Source organism: Camelina sativa, chromosome 3 (genome assembly GCF_030686135.1).
Source record: "Camelina sativa cultivar CO46 ecotype springtype chromosome 3, ASM3068613v1".
Taxonomy (NCBI): domain Eukaryota; kingdom Viridiplantae; phylum Streptophyta; class Magnoliopsida; order Brassicales; family Brassicaceae; genus Camelina; species Camelina sativa.
The window spans coordinates 21000412-21006411 of NC_141882.1; positions in this window are offsets into that span (position 1 = coordinate 21000412).

Below are 6000 nucleotides of genomic sequence, written 5' to 3' on the forward strand. Positions count from 1 at the left end.
CATTGGATTGTTACAAATTTGACCCTAGAAAGAGTAACATAGCTGTTTACTGCTTCGAATCAATGTTTTCTACTCGGTTTTAACCTGTTTTCTCGGTTTAAGCCTGTTTTGGGATAAAACGGGTTTAACTGTTGTCTAAACACTCCAAATTCATTCCAAACTTATACAATTAGTCAAATGCATTGGAATATCACACATTCTGAACCTAGAAACAGTAACAATGCTGTTTACTGCTTTGAATCAATGGTTTCTCGGTTTTATCCTCTTTCGGGACAAAATGGGTATAAGTGGTGGCTAAACACTCCAAATTCAACCCGAACTCTTGTAATTAATCAAATGCATTGGAGTGTTATAAATTTGACCCTAGAAACAGTAACATAGCTGTTTACTGCTTCGAATCAATGTTTTCTATTCGGTTTTAGCCTGTTTTCTCGGTTTAAGCCTGTTTTAAGATAAAACGGGTTTAACTGTTGTCCAAACACTCCAAATTCATTTCAAACTCATACAATTAGTCAAATGCATTGGAATATCACACATTCTGAACCTAGAAACAGTAACAATGCTGTTTACTGCTTTGAATCAATGGTTTCTCGGTTTTATCCTCTTTCGGGACAAAATGGGTATAAGTGGTGGCTAAACACTCCAAATTCAACCCGAACTCTTGTAATTAATCAAATGCATTGGAGTGTTATAAATTTGACCCTAGAAACAGTAACATAGCTGTTTACTGCTTCGAATCAATGTTTTCTATTCGGTTTTAGCCTGTTTTCTCGGTTTAAGCCTGTTTTAAGATAAAACGGGTTTAACTGTTGTCCAAACACTCCAAATTCATTTCAAACTCATACAATTAGTCAAATGCATTGGAATATCACACATTCTGAACCTAGAAACAGTAACAACGCTGTTTACTGCTTAGAATCAATGTTTTTCGGTTTTAGCCTCTTTCGGGACAAAATGGGTATAAGTGGTGGCTAAACACTCCAAATTCAACCCGAACTCTTGTAATTAGTTAAATGCATTGAATTGTTACATATTTGACCCTAGAAAGAGTAACATAGCTGTTTACTGCTTCAAATCAATGTTTTCTCTCGGTTTTAGCATGCTTTCTCAGTTTAAGCCTGTTTTGGGATAAAACTGGTTGAACTGTTGTCTAAACACTCCAAATTCATTCCAAACTCATACAATTAGTCAAATGCATTAGAATGTCACACATTCTGAACCTAGAAACAGTAACAACGCTGTTTACTGCTTTGAATCAATGGTTTCTCGGTTTTACCCTCTTTCGGGACAAAATGGGTATAAGTGGTGGCTAAACACTCCAAATTCAACCCGAACTCTTGTAATTAGTCAAATGCATTGGAGTGTTATAAATTTGACCCTAGAAAGAGTAATATAGCTGTTTACTGCTTCGAATCAATGTTTTCTACTCGGTTTTAGCCTGTTTTCTCGGTTTAAGCCTGTTTTAAGATAAAACGGGTTTAACTGTTGTCCAAACACTCCAAATTCATTTCAAACTCATACAATTATTCAAATGCATTGGAATATCACACATTCTGAACCTAGAAACAGTAACAACGCTGTTTACTGCTTAGAATCAATGTTTTTCGGTTTTAGCCTCTTTCGGGACAAAATGGGTATAAGTGGTGGCTAAACACTCCAAATTCAACCCGAACTCTTGTAATTAGTCAAATGCATTGAATTGTTACATATTTGACCCTAGAAAGAGTAACATAGCTGTTTACTGCTTCAAATCAATGTTTTCTCTCGGTTTTAGCATGCTTTCTCAGTTTAAGCCTGTTTTGGGATAAAACTGGTTGAACTGTTGTCTAAACACTCCAAATTCATTCCAAACTCATACAATTAGTCAAATGCATTAGAATGTCACACATTCTGAACCTAGAAACAGTAACAACGCTGTTTACTGCTTTGAATCAATGGTTTCTCGGTTTTACCCTCTTTCGGGACAAAATGGGTATAAGTGGTGGCTAAACACTCCAAATTCAACCCGAACTCTTGTAATTAGTCAAATGCATTGGAGTGTTATAAATTTGACCCTAGAAAGAGTAATATAGCTGTTTACTGCTTCGAATCAATGTTTTCTACTCGGTTTTAGCCTGTTTTCTCGGTTTAAGCCTGTTTTAAGATAAAACGGGTTTAACTGTTGTCCAAACACTCCAAATTCATTTCAAACTCATACAATTAGTCAAATGCATTGGAATGTCACACATTCTGAACCTAGAAACAGTAACAACGCTGTTTACTGCTTAGAATCAATGTTTTTCGGTTTTAGCCTCTTTCGGGACAAAATGGGTATAAGTGGTGGCTAAACACTCCAAATTCAACCCGAACTCTTGTAATTAGTCAAATGCATTGAATTGTTACATATTTGACCCTAGAAAGAGTAACATAGCTGTTTACTGCTTCAAATCAATGTTTTCTCTCGGTTTTAGCATGCTTTCTCAGTTTAAGCCTGTTTTGGGATAAAACTGGTTGAACTGTTGTCTAAACACTCCAAACTCATTCCAAACTCATACAATTAGTCAAATGCATTAGAATGTCACACATTCTGAACCTAGAAACAGTAACAACGCTGTTTACTGCTTTGAATCAATGGTTTCTCGGTTTTACCCTCTTTCGGGACAAAATGGGTATAAGTGGTGGCTAAACACTCCAAATTCAACCCGAACTCTTGTAATTAGTCAAATGCATTGGAGTGTTATAAATTTGACCCTAGAAAGAGTAATATAGCTGTTTACTGCTTCGAATCAATGTTTTCTACTCGGTTTTAGCCTGTTTTCTCGGTTTAAGCCTGTTTTGGGATAAAACGGGTTTAACTGTTGTCTAAATACTCCAAATTCATTCCAAACTCATACAATTAGTCAAATGCATTGGAATGTCACACATTCTGAACCTAGAAACAGTAACAACGCTGTTTACTGCTTAGAATCAATGTTTTTTTGGTTTTAGCCTCTTTCGGGACAAAATGGGTATAAGTGGTGGCTAAACACTCCAAATTCAACCTGAACTCTTGTAATTAGTCAAATGCATTGGATTGTTACAAATTTGACCCTAGAAAGAGTAACATAGCTGTTTACTGCTTCGAATCAATGTTTTCTGCTCGGTTTTAACCTGTTTTCTCGGTTTAAGCCTGTTTTGGGATAAAACGGGTTTAACTGTTGTCTAAACACTCCAAATTCATTCCAAACTTATACAATTAGTCAAATGCATTGGAATATCACACATTCTGAACCTAGAAACAGTAACAATGCTGTTTACTGCTTTGAATCAATGGTTTCTCGGTTTTATCCTCTTTCGGGACAAAATGGGTATAAGTGGTGGCTAAACACTCCAAATTCAACCCGAACTCTTGTAATTAATCAAATGCATTGGAGTGTTATAAATTTGACCCTAGAAACAGTAACATAGCTGTTTACTGCTTCGAATCAATGTTTTCTATTCGGTTTTAGCCTGTTTTCTCGGTTTAAGCCTGTTTTAAGATAAAACGGGTTTAACTGTTGTCCAAACACTCCAAATTCATTTCAAACTCATACAATTAGTCAAATGCATTGGAATATCACACATTCTGAACCTAGAAACAGTAACAACGCTGTTTACTGCTTAGAATCAATGTTTTTCGGTTTTAGCCTCTTTCGGGACAAAATGGGTATAAGTGGTGGCTAAACACTCCAAATTCAACCCGAACTCTTGTAATTAGTTAAATGCATTGAATTGTTACATATTTGACCCTAGAAAGAGTAACATAGCTGTTTACTGCTTCAAATCAATGTTTTCTCTCGGTTTTAGCATGCTTTCTCAGTTTAAGCCTGTTTTGGGATAAAACTGGTTGAACTGTTGTCTAAACACTCCAAATTCATTCCAAACTCATACAATTAGTCAAATGCATTAGAATGTCACACATTCTGAACCTAGAAACAGTAACAACGCTGTTTACTGCTTTGAATCAATGGTTTCTCGGTTTTACCCTCTTTCGGGACAAAATGGGTATAAGTGGTGGCTAAACACTCCAAATTCAACCCGAACTCTTGTAATTAGTCAAATGCATTGGAGTGTTATAAATTTGACCCTAGAAAGAGTAATATAGCTGTTTACTGCTTCGAATCAATGTTTTCTACTCGGTTTTAGCCTGTTTTCTCGGTTTAAGCCTGTTTTGGGATAAAACGGGTTTAACTGTTGTCTAAACACTCCAAATTCATTCCAAACTCATACAATTAGTCAAATGCATTGGAATGTCACACATTCTGAACCTAGAAACAGTAACAACGCTGTTTACTGCTTAGAATCAATGTTTTTCGGTTTTAGCCTCTTTCGGGACAAAATGGGTATAAGTGGTGGCTAAACACTCCAAATTCAACCTGAACTCTTGTAATTAGTCAAATGCATTGGATTGTTACAAATTTGACCCTAGAAAGAGTAACATAGCTGTTTACTGCTTCGAATCAATGTTTTCTACTCGGTTTTAACCTGTTTTCTCGGTTTAAGCCTGTTTTGGGATAAAACGGGTTTAACTGTTGTCTAAACACTCCAAATTCATTCCAAACTCATACAATTAGTCAAATGCATTAGAATGTCACACATTCTGAACCTAGAAACAGTAACAACGCTGTTTACTGCTTTGAATCAATGGTTTCTCGGTTTTACCCTCTTTCGGGACAAAATGGGTATAAGTGGTGGCTAAACACTCCAAATTCAACCCGAACTCTTGTAATTAGTCAAATGCATTGGAGTGTTATAAATTTGACCCTAGAAAGAGTAATATAGCTGTTTACTGCTTCGAATCAATGTTTTCTACTCGGTTTTAGCCTGTTTTCTCGGTTTAAGCCTGTTTTAAGATAAAACGGGTTTAACTGTTGTCCAAACACTCCAAATTCATTTCAAACTCATACAATTAGTCAAATGCATTGGAATGTCACACATTCTGAACCTAGAAACAGTAACAACGCTGTTTACTGCTTAGAATCAATGTTTTTCGGTTTTAGCCTCTTTCGGGACAAAATGGGTATAAGTGGTGGCTAAACACTCCAAATTCAACCCGAACTCTTGTAATTAGTCAAATGCATTGAATTGTTACATATTTGACCCTAGAAAGAGTAACATAGCTGTTTACTGCTTCAAATCAATGTTTTCTCTCGGTTTTAGCATGCTTTCTCAGTTTAAGCCTGTTTTGGGATAAAACTGGTTGAACTGTTGTCTAAACACTCCAAATTCATTCCAAACTCATACAATTAGTCAAATGCATTAGAATGTCACACATTCTGAACCTAGAAACAGTAACAACGCTGTTTACTGCTTTGAATCAATGGTTTCTCGGTTTTACCCTCTTTCGGGACAAAATGGGTATAAGTGGTGGCTAAACACTCCAAATTCAACCCGAACTCTTGTAATTAGTCAAATGCATTGGAGTGTTATAAATTTGACCCTAGAAAGAGTAATATAGCTGTTTACTGCTTCGAATCAATGTTTTCTACTCGGTTTTAGCCTGTTTTCTCGGTTTAAGCCTGTTTTGGGATAAAACGGGTTTAACTGTTGTCTAAATACTCCAAATTCATTCCAAACTCATACAATTAGTCAAATGCATTGGAATGTCACACATTCTGAACCTAGAAACAGTAACAACGCTGTTTACTGCTTAGAATCAATGTTTTTTTGGTTTTAGCCTCTTTCGGGACAAAATGGGTATAAGTGGTGGCTAAACACTCCAAATTCAACCTGAACTCTTGTAATTAGTCAAATGCATTGGATTGTTACAAATTTGACCCTAGAAAGAGTAACATAGCTGTTTACTGCTTCGAATCAATGTTTTCTGCTCGGTTTTAACCTGTTTTCTCGGTTTAAGCCTGTTTTGGGATAAAACGGGTTTAACTGTTGTCTAAACACTCCAAATTCATTCCAAACTTATACAATTAGTCAAATGCATTGGAATATCACACATTCTGAACCTAGAAACAGTAACAATGCTGTTTACTGCTTTGAATCAATGGT